The following is a 15,932-nucleotide window of genomic DNA, read 5'->3' as shown; positions in this document are numbered from 1 at the left end:
AGGTGTACATAGAAAATTGCCCCCTAACGTTAAATGTAGCGATTGCAGCCACGTTGTGGTGTAAAGTTTGCTATGCTAAATGTCTCCTCTCTCTCCTGGAGTGAATATCGTCATTTGCGCCGTTTCATTCATTTCTGCTGTGTTGTTAGTGTGTTTGAGGTCATTAGCTGAGTGTTTATGGTCTCCCTCCTTGCCTCCCTTGAGTCCCCCCTTCCCTCCGCATCCTCAGCCTACTCTGTAGGCTCCTTCCACTCCACTCCACCCACCCAAACTAACACATCCCTCTGGGTCTTCCGAATCCCTCTTGGCCGGGGAGCAGTGGGGGTGTGCACTGGCTCTTTCCCTGTAATGAACTCCACAGGGACTGCTGTTCAGTTTCATCACGGCAAACATTGCTCCCATGGAGCTCTGAACACAGTCAAAACAAACAGAGGTAAATATCTGGAATTAATACACTAGTTTTTTGGCGCTTTCCAGCATCTATAGCTCCCCCCTCGGACCCTTCTTCTTCACAAAACGTCAGACAAAACTGACTTTACATTGTGGGAGTAACGAAATGTTCCTGGGGAAAGTTAGGGAGCATGCAATTCATTCCCGCTGTTTGCCATACGTCCCAAATCCATGCATCCCTAAGTCCATCTTGTGGTGAAACGTCTTCACTGCAGTTTGCTTTCACTTGTAAGTCCTTCAGATACATATACACTCATTATTTAGCTGGCGTTTTTATCTAAAGCGACTTACAAAAAGTGCATTGAATCAAGAGGGCACAGAACCAGAACAACAAGAATCAAGAAAGTACAAATTCTTCAAGAAAGTGTTATAAGCAAGTGCCATGGTAAGTGCTCATAGTACTAACTAGTCCAGGTGCTGCGGTAGAAGTGTGTTTTCAGTTTGCATAGCAAGCTGTTTAAGAGTCCTGATGTCATTGGGGAGCTCATTCCACCATTTAGGAGCCAGGACAGCAAACGGTCAGGATTCTGTTGAGTGTTTAGCTCTCTGTGAGGAAGCAACAAGCATACATAGTGTAGAAGCCATTCCACTACATTTGTATTGTGCATAATGAAACTACCTTTTCTGTTGATTTATTTGTGATGATGTAATGATGATGTCAGGGGGCGTCGGCTATTTAAATGTCACCTGAGTAAGGCCAGGTGTGTTTTCTATTTTGAGAGCGGAAGGAGATACTATTTTTGACCGCATTACGCATTACGCATTGAATTCTCCGTTTATTATGAGTGTGATTTAGGTTGTTTTTGCCGAACAATGAATAAAAGAATATTGAAGTGACAATACGAGCAAATGCGCGTTGACTTTACCGACCGCTCCTACAAGTCAAAAATAGTATCTAATGTGCATGTGCATTTACTCTGTGGCAGACATTTGTCCAATAGTGCTCAAAATTAAAGATATTTGATACACACACACGCATCTATATATATATATATATATATATATATATATATATATATATACACACACATGTATATATATATATAGTCCATGCAACAGATACTTGTATGTGCTACTACGTACTATATACAACAAAGACAAACCTTGCAAAATCAACAAATTTAGCGTTCTCAGATCGTCCAACGTTTTTTCAATTGAAAAACAAACGTTGCAGTAGCTCATGGGAAAATGCATCCTCAAGGCTTTGTACAGATGATTAGGTTGACCACCTAATATCCTTAAAAGTGAAATTGTGAAGCCCAATTCTGCAGCACAAAGGGAGAATTTCACAGCAAATGCACATTAACTTCTCAGTTCTAAGTACCAGAGTACAAAAAAGTGTTGAAGCACTGCGTGCATCCCTTCAACACAGCCCTTAATGGTGTATGTACTCATCTCTTTATTAAAGAGAGAGTGTGGAAGAAATGTCAGAATAATCTCTCAGCTCATCATTTGTCCCAGGTGATCTCTGAGAGTTCTGAGGCAGTAAAATAGCCGTTCCAGAGGACATTGACTGAGATTTCTTATTCTTTTTGTTTTGTTTTTGGAATATCGATGTTTTTTTGCACATTCGAAATAGCTTGTGGCGCAGGCCTTGTGATGGCAGCCTGAGCTTCAAACATATTAGCTTGCTGGGAGAGAAGAACCACCAGGGACAGTCTCCAAACGCAGCGGCGCAGTCCGGTTCATCATCGGAAAGCTGCTATTGTTTGAACTTGAGTAACTTTAAACAGGTTAAACTCATATTTAGAATGAAACGGTTGTCTTCCAGGCCTGCTCGGTTTTCAGGCTGGAATACTTGTCAGCAGCTGCTCTCCAGGGAAAATGCTGCGAGGTTCAGGTAAAAGAAGACGGTCCCTGCAGTCATTTATCAGTTGCAAGCTACACCCAGCAGGCTGCAACTGGCTTCACTCATCAACACTGTCCCTGACACGGTAACATATGTGGAAGCAGGCACACACACAGTAAACACCACGCATAATAAGCATGTGTATGCTGTTGTAATGAGTGACTCTTGCTCTGCATGTCCTTAATCTGCAACCACCAGGCCAGCACAGAGGGGGCACAGTAAAGTACAAGCAGCCCGCAGTGAGCTGAGCCAAAATAAAAAGCCAAGTGCCTAACTAAACCCGTCAGGGGCTCTTAAAAGGCACGCACCGCCTCTCCCTCGTCCGTCCAGCAGCCCTACGGGAGGTTTGTAAAACGCCGCCTTGCAAAACCAAACTCGGAGGCATCGGTCCAGCCTTCCGGAACAGGCGTTTTCACAAACTGTAAACTATTGGAAACAAATGCCGTCTTAAATGTGTTCAAAAGAAACCTGATCCTCAGAGGGTCTTTACAGGTGGCCGGGTGTGTATACAGGGCTCCCCAACGCAAACATACGCACGCACGCACACACACACACACACACACACACACACACACACACACACACACACACACACACACACACACACACACACACACACACACACACACACATCATTGGTGTTTTTGGCTTCCTATGTGAGACTAGTCACCTCATCTTCTCCCCTCTGTGTTGACCAGACCAGTGCCTGTAAACAAGGATAATGTCAGGTTAATGTGCACGTGTGCGCTCATGTGTCACAGTGTGTTGACAGTACAGTTGTCCCAAACACAACCTGTAAATGAATGTAATCCAATGCAATTTAAACGTACAGTACTATACTAACATGAAGATAAAAGATGTTTAATACTCCTTAATATCACTAAAATACTTAGTGATATTGGTGTTACAGTTTCTCTCCAGTAATTGCCTCGCAGTAACATTTAATATAAACCCATTTAATTAAGGCACTTGCAGGGTGCTAAAGGAGCTATTTGCATAATGCACATTTAATGACAATTTCAAATCAAATATTTAAATCCTGCTGACAACTTTCAGAATTAAAACCAGGTTTTATTTTTAGACGAACGCTATTCACGTCAAACTTTAACATTTTGTGCTCTTAGACAAAACTCTCTGAGATTTTTCTTTTGGGTGATAAACATCAGGGGGGTTTTATGTCCTCTTAAGTCTCCTATATTTCAACCGTATGCCAGACTTCCGAAAGGATTTCCCTCACTGTCGCAAGCACATGTGCTCGGCTCTAGTAAAATAAGCACTCTGGCCATAAACTTGCCAATGAGCTGTCCCCAAATAACCACATCTGTCAGCTCAACTTAAACAGGCCCTTAAGAGTAACTTTTAAAGATGAAGGGACCCCGCCGGCTGCACATGGACATAATCGAGACAATTTTCATCTCTTTGAAAAATAGATATCATGAGAAACGTTCACGTTCTGTTCAAGATTACTGTACTTTTTTCTTTTTTAATATAAGGAAGTTCCTTAATTTTTTAACTCAAAATGATTTAAGGTGCTTTCTTAACTACACAACTAAATGCAACATCATGTAATGATGCACTTTCTCTCTAATCATCGGGGTGTAAAAACTGAACGTTTTAATCACCAGCAAAGTGAAGTTTAAACCATTACACACTTGAACATACCTCAAGCAGTTCTGCATCTCACCTCGTAACCGGGAAGCTCGGGACCATAAACTGATTGCCGGTCTCAAATTTAGACATTCAGTTTGTGTCTCAGGAGTAATTTAAACGCAGCTGGTGTGAGATGAGCTGAGACTGCGTACGCAGGGGAGCGTGGATGTGTGTGTGTGTGTGTGTGTGCTGTAAAAGGGAAAGAGAGGGTGTTGTTGTACCTGTGTTTCTTTGTTCCCACGGTCTCCTCTGGGCCGCCCCTCCAACACCATCCCGAGCACGTCGACTGTACCTCCTGTGAAGTTATGGAAACAAGAAGTCATCCTAAAACTAAGGTTTAGAGGTTGCTGACAAGCGGGGAGAGGGTTGATGAAAGGGAGCTCGGAGACTGGGGGTTGCTGTCAGCACATCCCAGATAAGTTTTGGATGTCAACTTTAAGAAGAAGCTCAACAATGAGACTCAAGATGAGACGTCGTCTGGTAAGATAACAGTAGTTGGCGCATTACTAGCCGAGAGAGGCGAGGAGCCAGACACACTTTTTCATGGTTCAAATACAATAAAAAGGAGGATGAAAAAAAAAACTTGGATCATGGTGAAATGCCGTCAGTTGTGGATATAATCAATAGCTAAAGAAGAATCCAGTTCAGGGCTGTCTCTCATATTTCAATCCCTGCTCTTCTGTGATCAATAAAAGTGAGCTGAAATCAAAGCGGGCCCTCTTTACTATTGTCTATTCAACGTTAGCAGACAAAGACTGAGGAGCCTTTGATCGCCCTGTCTGCAGGGCCCACAGCTAAACACAGACCCCATCCTCCCACTCCCACCCACCACCTCCAGGTGAGCAGTGTGTGTCTGTGTGTGTGTCTGTGTGCCGTCTAACTGACATGGTTTTTGCGCACACACACACTTGCACACAGAGAAAAACAAAAGCGGTTTTCATGGGACGAGTCCTCTTCTGTTTTCTTGTGTTCTGTCCTGTCCTCTTGGTTTGTCTTCTGCTGCCCCCTCTCGCTGTCTCCTTTTCCCCCGACTGTCCACCTTTGTTGCCCTTCTGCCCCGTCCTCTCTCTCTTACTCTTCCATCTGTGTCCTCTTCTCTATTCCTCTACACTCAGGAATTTGTGGTGGACAATTTTTTCAGGATTAATTGATTGAGAAACATAAATCTATTGTGAAAATAATGCAGAGCTTATCCTTTCCTCCTTGCTTTGCTCCTCTTCTTTGTTTTCTTGTGTCTCATTGTTTATTTTGTTCCACACTGTCCTCTTCCCATTTCGTGCCTGTCCTTTAGTTCTCCCCATTCCCGTTCTCCTCCTCGCCCTTGTCTTTTAAAAAAAAATCTGTCCCGATTCCACTCCTGTTTTGTCTACTTGTTCTTGGCATTCCGCCATCTGTTTGGCTCTCTTTGGTCCCTTATTCTTCTGATTTGATTCTTTCCTGCTTTTTTCCGTCTTTTACTGTCTTCTCCCCGTCGCCACTCCGCCGCTCTACTGTGCTGTGTATTCTCTGACGGCTCAGAAGAGACACCAAAACAGCAGGACCCTTCGACTAAACACAAGTGAGCCCTGCGGGGGCCTCCTGCGTCAGAGGTGTGGAGGAGAACATCCGCTTGGGTTGGACACAAACACAATCCAGCGTTGACGGCCCACATGGGCGCTTCCAAAATGAGATGATCATGACTGTTTGTTCTTATACCCACCGAAAGAAGTGCACTACATTGAAAACTTTATTAATTGTTAAGTTTAGGCCTATTGTGTGTTTTAGTAATAGTCATGCCAATAGTCGTATGACATGCGATTACCTTGAACTCGTAATTAACCCTTTCTTCCCCTCGTCACAATGAGCAGCAAAGATATAACTCTTGGCAGACGCGCTTTCTCTTCTCTTCTTGTTTTCGGGTTTGCTCACCTGCCACGTTCCTGTGTGTGTATACCTTTTTAAATTTATAACACAAATGGGCGTGAGGCCAAATTAAAGTTGTGTATGTTTTTCTCTCACTGCCGGGTTTAGAAAAAGTGGAATCTCGTGATGTCTTATCAAGGAAAATTCACAAAGAAATCCACGTCCACAAAGCGAGAGGGGACCGTTTTTATTCATTATGTATGAAGCGTGCCACAAGGTCTAATAAAGACTGATATGTTATTCAGATGCCTCAAAATTAATAGACGTCGTGAACTTTATAACACTCCTCCGCTGCGTTGTTTTCCGCGTCAGAGTAGATGTTCGGCACAGAATGAGAATCATACGCATTTATGCAAGTGAACAAACATGAAGCTGAAAGTGTGTTTTGTGAATCTGTTTAAAGGCCAAAATTAGCATACAGCGACAGACAGGTCTGAGTCCTGACTTCCATTTAAAATCCCCGGTCCTCGCCGGGCTCCCTCGTGCCAGTCAATCCCCCCACACCTCCCAAATTGAACGCAGGCGGACGCGGCGGAGTGAACCTTCCCCACTTGGGTGGAAGGTTGTAGCTTTTCCTGCGTACATCTCTGAGGGGCCTCGGTGAGCCCACAAAAACCAAATAAGAAGATGAGAAAAGTTAAGAACTCAGAGGCAGAGCAAGTTTCTCTCTCTCTCTCTCTATACGCCTAACCTTTAAGCCGAGTGCCCCCCCGTGACTCCTGGATTCCTGATTAGTTTACAGTATACTCCCAAATCAGCATAATAAAGCGTGTGATGAGGCTGATGAGATCTAACAGTCTGCTCTTGTTTACCCTGCTGCAGCACCGGCTCCTTCTCTGCATGTGTGTGTCTCTGACCCCGAGGCACCAAGTCACTTGATGCGTCTTGCATCTCTCTCTAATAAACATGCACACGCACACACACACACACCCACACAACCCCCCCTGCTGGTATAAATCCTAGTTGTGCTGCCGGATCTCAGCAGAGGCCGGGAATCCACATCCCCTTTAGGCTAGTCCTGGGGTGCATCTACTCCACACACACACACACACGGAAACAAACACAAGCCTATAAATACATGCAAGTGCACACGCACGCACGCACACACACAGACACGCGCTCCATCTTAATGAGAGAGGGAGACGGTGCCGTGAAGGCGACAGCAGAATGAAACCTCCTCACCAAGGACTGACCCGTGGTTCGGGGGCGGCAGCAGCTCGGCGGGGAGCTCCTCTCCCGGTGCTGATCAGAGGGAAGCACCGCCGAGGCCGAGAAACCAACTGATTAAACGCCACTGTCGCCTCAGCTCAGCTGCTATACGGAAAGAAAGCTTCCTCTCTTTTATATTTCTTACTCGGTTTTTTTTTTCCACGCACTGTTTGTTTGCGAGTCTCCTTTGTTTTCTTTGTCCTCTGCCGAGACAGCGGTGCTGGTGGATTGGAGCTGTGAGCGTGAGGGATTTGTGCGTAATTAGCTGAAACGCTCACCCACAGGCTGCACAAAAGTTACATTTTAAACTTTTTGAACTGTGCTCATTTTTAACGGTATTTCACTGACACTCTGCTTCTCTTCTAAGATCAAAACCTTGCTTCGTGGTAGAAATATATTTTGTTTGAGTCTTTGGAGTACGTGGACAGCAGAACCGCACTGCCAACTTGCAAGTCCCATTAACAAGTTGTGGAAACTTAAAAATGTGCAAAGTGTGCGCATGACAAAAAGGGACTGTGAGAATATATAAATGTATTGATGAAATGTTAACAGAGTGGCAGACGGAATAATTGGATCTGCTGACCACTGTTTTGAAATTGTGTAAGCCATGTCCAGCTTTCGGTGTGACAGAGAAGCTCAGTAACTCTACTGAGACACAATGTTCATTTTACTATTTGTGAAGAGTTTAAACCACATGAAGGCTTCAAGGATGTTATTTTTTCTCTGTTAGGTGTGCAGAACAAAATTCCCAAAACCAAACAAAAGAATCCTTATCTTAGCTGAAAATTTAATTTATTGGAACTTCCAGCAGATAAACAATGAAACTAATGAATGACCATAACAAACTCTGGTTAAAGGCTCCTCAGATGAGTGAAGGATGAGAGCTGGTCCAGGAAAGACAATGCAGTTTTGGGTGAGAGGTCGAGGGCAGCCTGGCCTCGCCCTCCTAACACCGCTCTCCACGAGGAGCCAACTCACAGTTCTCTGGACCACAGGATCGGGATCCTCGTGTTTGACGGTGTGGATGTAGCAGTGCTGAATGTGGACACATTCTGGCACAAACGAAGGGTTAGAATCCTCTGCCCATTATCTGTGCCCTCTGGCCTGGTGCGGCGAGTCATCCAAGGCTGGGCAGCGACTCTGCCAGCCCCGGGGCCGCGCTCCTCTGTCTGCCAGCCCCCTCGTGCCGCATGCACATCGTCAGCAAACCGTAGTCGGTTAGTCTCAAACAAAGCTGTGTGATGCAAAAATATTGTTTCCCCGCTATAGAAGCATACCATTTAATCATAATTGTCAATTCATTTGATTAGAAGTCTAAAAAGTGCGAAATACTTGAGAGGGCCATCCCAAGTACTGCACCTCTCACCCTTGACCGCCGTAGTTTGGCCGAGGGCTCTTCTGGCCAGAGTAGACAGATCACGGACGGGCTGGAGGAAAGACAGGAAGGACAAAGGAGGAAGCTCACTGCCATGCCCTTGAACAACAGAAAGCTGCTCCAACAGACGGACAATAGCCACCTTGTCCAGTCATGCCAACTCTTCACTTATGTTTTTTCCCTTTTTTTTTTAAATTTGTAAGTTAGCCTCTCATTTCAAAGTCGCTGTCCACCTTTTGCTCCCGCTGTGACAGCCGGGAGAAAAGTGAATATCTAGAGAGAAAGAAAGACTGAACATTTTCTCATCTGGGCCCTACAGCAGCAGAAGGAAGGATGGAAGGAAGGAAAGCAAGAAAATGGGAGGAAAAGGGCGAAAAAAAACCCGACCGGGCGAGGGCAGCTTCGGCAGAGTGGGGAAGCGACGGCTGGCAGCACAAAGAATGGTTCTCCTTCGGGTTTTTTCGCAGCTCCATTAATATCTGAGCTCCAGCCTGCATATGTCCTCATTCATTATTCATGAACCGACCAGGAAAAGAACGCAAGCGGGGAGGAAGGTGGGGAAGCAAAGGCCAGAGATGGTTCCAATCAGTCCTGGTTTAAATGACACTGAGTGGCAGAGCCTGCAGTTTTATGGCTCGCTGTTCAAATGAGACACTGCGCCGCGGTAAAAGGTCCTCGCCGCCGCACCGTTAATGACCAGCAGGACGCTCGTACAGCGTTCTGCCGTGGCAAATGTAACCAAACTATACTTAGGGTGGTGCCACGTAGTGCTGAGTGAACACCACCAGCCACCCAAACAGAGCCACTGCTGCATGCCTACCGTAAGGCCCTGTACTCTATGTTGCTGTCATTTATAACACCATTATAGCTATTTCAAAATGTGTTTTTACACATTTTATTTAACAACTGTGCCCAACAGAACACCTGTGCATGACTCTCAGCCAAACTTCACCGCTAGTGTCAAAAAAGACAGTTTATTTTGTTCTGATGTTGACAAATCTCATTAAAAGAACCAACAAAAAATAGAAGTATTGTGTAGCCAGAGGCTGTTATTTCTCACCAAATCTATGTTCACCCACTGCTGAAAATATTTCGTCACAAATTAACAATTTACTGCTGTTGAGTGAGGTCAAAGAAATGCAGCGCTGAGCCGTGTTTAGGGAATTGATCTTTAAAACGCCTTCAAGAGGGACCAGTAAAAAGTTGGACAGATACGTTCTTATTTGTTGTTCTTTCCATAGGATTTATAAGCAATAAGAAAAAATAGAACATCACTTTTTAGCCTTTTTTCTTTAACAATCATGTTGGCCTGTAAGTCCCTGAACTACCTCGAAACTACATTATTAGAATAATTGTATTTGTATTAAATCTTATTTTATGCAGCTAATATTGATACAATGCCTTTTTGCTTCAAGTGCTTAAACATTTTGTGAATTGAACAGAAATTGATGCTTAGTTAGATCAGTGAAACCACTGTCCCTCAGGCACCGATGTCACTTTAAAATGCCTCACGCCCACCAGCATCATTGTTCAGAGATTAGTGAACAAAAATGAAAACAAGCCTTCAATGAATATGTTACACTAAAAGGGAATTTTTAAGCAGAATGTATAGTAAGCATTTTGCAAAAGACTCCAAATATTTAGCATCTCATGGGGCATCTTGTGAGTTTGCCTTTGCTGCCTGTCTGCATGTGTCTTTGTGTGTCTATGTGTATTTATGTGTGTGTGTGTTTTCCTGAAGTCTCAGAAATGGTAATGCCCTTAACCCCAATGCAGGGAAGACTTAACAGTTGGTATTGACTTTGTGAACATTTACTATTGAGGATTCAGACTATTCAATTCTATTTCAACTGAGGGCTGCAGACGGAGAGGGAGGAAGTCCCTATAGGCTCCATGTTGCTCATACACAAACACACACACACACACACACACACACACACACACACACACACACACACACACACACACACACACACACACACACACAATCACACTGAGAGTTGAATGTGTTATTCTCCAGTGATATTGACTCAATCAGATTTTAACCCCTCTCTGCTGGAGCCGTACAGAGACAAATGCTCACAACAAAGGCTGTGTGTGTGTGTGTGTGTGTGTGTGTGTGTGTGTGTGTGTGTGTGTGTGTGTGTGTGAGGGTGTGTGTCGGGGGTGGGGGCTTTTTTTGATTTGAATAGCCGCCACATGGGATTGCAAAAATGCCACTTCCGTCAACGTGTATCAAAATAAAACCTTCATTTTTACATCTTGAGATTAGCTCTTTTATTAAAGGAGTATTTTTTTTAAATGAGGAGATTCGCTTCTTTGCTGGCTGGCAAAGTGTTTCATGAGAACATTGGTACCACTTTAACATCTGTTCAATATATGGCCACAGCCAACTGGTTAGCTTAGCACAAGGACAAGGACTAGACTCTTGGTCACTGCTCACCGGTCCTGACCAAGAGAGAGTCCAGAACAGTATATTGTTTGTGTCCTGAGACAAGATACCTCATATCAGATAGTGATCTTCAGATCTGCTGGTCTGCTTTTAGCATTTAGCATTTAGCTCTTTTCCACACTTCCAACAAGACGATGCCTTACATTCAATGTTGGAATGGAAACAGATAAACTGCTGTTGGAAGGATTTTCACACACGTTTCTCTTTTAATCTTTGTTCTTTTTACATTTCCTTTGCTTCTCTAACCAGTCTGTTCATTTCGGATTCCGCAATTTTCTGTCCCCAACCATTTTTCAGTCTCTGGGCTGTTGTTAAACCCTCGTGCTCTCTGAGGATTGATTCCACGCGGCCACACATCCCACTAGGACCCCCCCCCTTCAGCCACCCACATCATTTATACATGTGCGCATTAGGACTTGTCAAAGCCCCTCAGTCAGGCCCTTCATCAGTCCAGGCTATATATTCTCATTAAACGAGTGAATCCTCAGTCCCTGACACTTTAGCCATCACATGTCCACTCAGCCATCTCTTCATCGCTGACCATTTGTCTGATCCAACGGGACAGATAGTAGTGGAGCGACTGTGCCATTGTTTGCCTCTCGGAGGTCCAGGGTGCCGCTGCACTTTTAAGCGGCTGCAACCGTACACAACTAAATACCTTACATTACGCAATTATTAAAAAGAAATCCCATCGGCGTCCAAAGAGTGTATTGCACGTGCATAGCTGTATCTTTGCTTACTGCAACTTGACTGGACGATTGTCTAATCAGTTTAACCAGTGGTCAAACGCGGTCAGGAGATAGCGCTCTGTGGTCACTAGATAGGAGGCGCGGTACTCCTCGAAGGATGGGCTAGCTGCCTGGTTTGTGCTGGGTCAGTGAACTGCCGTGCAGATTTCTAAATGGCCCCTCAAATCCCAGAAGTGGATTTATGTCAGAGTGTGTGTGTGTGTGTGTGTGTGAGAGAGAGACGGCTGTCTCTCTGGACTTCCTCACCGAAGGCTCACTGTTTACCGCAGATAGCCACGTCCCCTCCGTGTGTCTTCGTACGGGGGAAATGTTTGATAGGGATGTTTGTGTATCTGTGCTGTTGGGAGATTACAGTCGGCTGCTGAGCTTTTTCCCCTTCTGCTGAGGACGCACACACGCTCACGTGCTCCTAAGGGGCTTTGTTGTAATATTAAAGCAGGTAAAAAGCAGCAGCATACAGTATTTAGCAGGCCTGAAAAGAGAAGTCCTCAAACCCTTACCGCCCCTTGACCCTGTGTTTTTCTCTGTGGACACACACACACTCACACACACACACACACACTTATCTGCAGCCCATGACCCCCACAACGGAGAGGCAATGAGGTCTATACTGAGCTGCTGCTGGATTTGACTGGCAGTTCATATGTCCACAGAGAAACACAGTCGACGTGTATGCGTCTGTTTGCGTGTGTGTGCGTTTGTGTGTGTGTGTGTGTGTGTGTGTGTGTGTGTGTGTGTGTGTGTGTGTGTGTGTGTGTGTGTGTGTATTATACAGGCCCAGTCTGGCAGCACAAAGCAGGATCTCCTGGGATGGCCGGATGTTGGGTCAGGAAGAGAGGAAAACAAGAGTGGAGGAAGAGTAGAGAAGGGTTGAGAGAGAGAGAGAGAGAGAGAGATATACATGCATCTGTTTTTGTGTGTGTGTGCGTGTGTGTGCATGTGCGTGTGTGTACGTGAGGTGTAAAAAATGGATGCATCCTCCCACTCCTGCTGTATCAGGTATTTGTTTGGCATATGGGAATCTCTCTCTCTCTCTCTCTCTCTCTCTCCATACATATAGCATGTATGTGAAGGCAATCCATGGTAGATTTTGGTTTACATTTTCATCTTCATAGCGTGTGTATGTATATATAATATATATATATATATATATATATATATATATATATATATATATGATATTATACATCAACATTGAATGGCGGCGGGAGGGCGGGATCCACCACATTTTTTCGCCTTGGTTTGAATGCACTAGATCTGTCACTACACGGGGGGGTAGAGAGAATGTCATGGAGGAGGTATGTCTTTCTTCATCGTATCCATCCACATACTATTTTAATTGGGTTTTCTTTCCTCTGCAGAAAAAAAAACAGAGGTGAGAGGTGGAGTGAATCACGAAGGGGAGGAGGGAAGGAGGGGAGGAGGAGGGGAGGAGGAGGGAGGAGGAAACGCGCTGCTGTGGGTTTCCATCCTCACCTCCCCAGCTATGCCGTCTCACCATTGTGGCCCCCACAATGACTGCACACCGGCACGCACATTCACGCACGTGTGCACTCCAGCCGGCCCGCGGTGGTGCTGTGAGGTGTTTGTGTTGGACCTCGTTGAACAATGCAGCTGACATTCATTCTGCGTTGAGTAAAGCCGCCTCATTGAAACAAGACGATGCTGCTGAACTCAAACCGTCTCCCAGTGACCGTCACACACTCTCTTAGCAATGGCCCAACTGATTGAGCTTAGCAAACAGGACAGAGAATGCCTGCTGATGGAGAGAATGTGTATGATATACGTGTGTGTGTGTGTGTGTGTATGAATATGGGTGCGAGCGTGTATGCGCATGAGATTGTGCGTGCGTTGTATGTTGATGGTTGATGTACAGGCCTGGAGGGCAAACGCTCTAGGCTTCTCTCGTTAAGAAACTGTCAGTCATCGGCAGAGAGGAACCAAGAGCAGTCCAAACAGCAACACCGAGTGTGTGTGCATGTGTGTGGACACGTGTTTGTGTGTGCATAAAATGCATTCACTTTGGCTATTCCGAAACACAAGTGAGGGGAGTAATATGTTTGAAAAGGGCGACGGTTGGGATGCAACATGAAACCACACTGCCCTCCGGTGGTTTTCTGTTGCTTCACCGTCACACGCGTGTTCTCACACTCCGGCAGCAAAGGTTGACTTTGTTGACTAAGTGACAACTCACAAGGACTGCAAAGTTCACTGTGGAGATTTGACAATTGAAACTAATTTGAAATATTAACCCCCCCCCAATCATAAGTGAACGATGCCCCTTCATGTAAACGGTGCATCCAGTAGGGAGCATGCACAGAAACAGCTCGACACGGTTTCAGTGTACATTGAAGGGTGCAGACAGGAAGGAAAAAGAGGAAGTGAATAAGACTTTGCTGAGAAAGGTTATCACAAGCCTTCTGATGCATACGTAATATATAGTTTGTGTCTCGATTTAGTTGTGCTAAGAATCTTGTTTAGCAGAGATCAAAATGGTTTGATTATTAATTGTCATTGACTTTATGTTATGTGAGAAAAGTCACTTTTCAGTCTAAATATATTAATACGTTTTTGCTTTTATGTTCATTTTAAGATCGTACACTGAACTTCATTTCTGAAGCACTCTCCTCCCTCTCCTCTCCACTCGTATGGCAAAAAATAAGTTTCCTCAAAATGCATTTCTTTTAAAAAGAGATTGATCCCCAAATGTTGTATACAGGTGAAACACAGCAGGATTTCCCTTGAATAAACTACTAATGTTTTACATTCACTTGTCACCATCATACCCACCATCTTCACACGATGCCCTTAAAAGCACCTTCAAACGATATTTCGGTTAAGAGAACAACAGCGGATGTTGAAACGGGTGAAAGCTGAATAATGCCGAAAACCCGTAACCCAAATACAAGTGTAGGTGCAAAGAGTGGGGGGTAAATTGCGTGCATCTGGGTAAAGCACGCGAACAGGCCTACACACATGTGTCGCTCTGCGATCCGTTTTTCTCACACCTCCGTGTGGTCACAGCTGTGACTGCACAGAGGAACTAACAGCAAAGCTGAATATGCAGCCTGCGACCTCCCTCTTTTTGTGAAGAGCTATGTTAGTTCTGAGGGGAGAGGAGGTGATACAATAAAAAGGGGCAGGAGAGGAAGCTGAATAAAACTTTAAAGCAAAAAAAAATGTACAAAATGAAGAGAGCGAAAAAGAAATGAGGAAGCTGTGACAGTTTCTCATTACAAACCACTCCCCTTCCTCAAACACTACATAAACAGGCAGAGCTTAAAATATAGGCCCCAGTCTTTCACTGTTATCGCTGGAAATCAATAAAAACTCCCTCAATTGTTTTACATGTGACATTTACATTAGTGAGCCCGTTTCCATCGTGCTTTGAGACTTTTCAATTCGTTACACACGTTTAATAGCATCTGAAATCCACCTGATCCAAGTTAAAATGAGTAATCCCCAGTGAAATCATACCAATCAATGAAAGATGTGGAAGGAAAGTCACTATAGTTTTTCACTGATGGGATCACAAAAAGGAACGGCTAAAAAAGAAAATGGATCAAATAGAAAATTACAACAGCCTTAGGTTTATAGCTTGATTCTTCTTTAAGCTGTGAATTTCTCTTTGTATCATGATGTGCATTCAAATCATTGATGGGTTTTCATGGGTTTTCATCCATTGCCCCATTAAACCGAAATGTTTTGTAGCATATTATAGTTTTATAATTGTTACAGAAATAATGAAACAGAAATAATGTACAATGTAGATGTGACACCCATGAGTATATCATGAATATCAAGGGAAAAGACGCTTCTACGAGTGAGCAACCTCGTCCCTGATTGGTCGGCAGCAGGTTCTGGAAGGCAACCTGAGTTCTCATTTCCTTTAAGGAGAATTTGCGCTGTTCTCCTCTGTTGCTTAAATGTCTTTGTGGTTCTTGAGGTTGGGACACTTCTTCTCAAGAATATCAACATGTATTGCATTTGTTTTTGCAGCGAGGAAGCATATCGCTAATGCTGATCTAAAACTATTACAATAATAGCAGATTAGGCAACTTGACATTATTCAAAAGCCGGTTACATGTTTGCGTGACTTGTCTGTGCCTAAGGACCCACATCAGGCCTGAAACAGAGTGAAATCTGCTTCACTTTGATTGCATTAACTCAATGCTGCTTGCAGCGACTTCTTGATTACACAAAGCTGTACTCTTCGACATGGAAATAACCAAATACCTTGTATTTCACTGGTGTAAGAGGAAATCCATAATTAGATCATACTGAAAAAACATATCT

The sequence above is a fragment of the Gasterosteus aculeatus genome, chromosome 8, assembly GCF_964276395.1.
Source record: "Gasterosteus aculeatus chromosome 8, fGasAcu3.hap1.1, whole genome shotgun sequence".
Taxonomy (NCBI): domain Eukaryota; kingdom Metazoa; phylum Chordata; class Actinopteri; order Perciformes; family Gasterosteidae; genus Gasterosteus; species Gasterosteus aculeatus.
The sequence above is the reverse complement of the archived record's forward strand: the minus strand, read 5'-3'. Positions refer to the sequence as shown.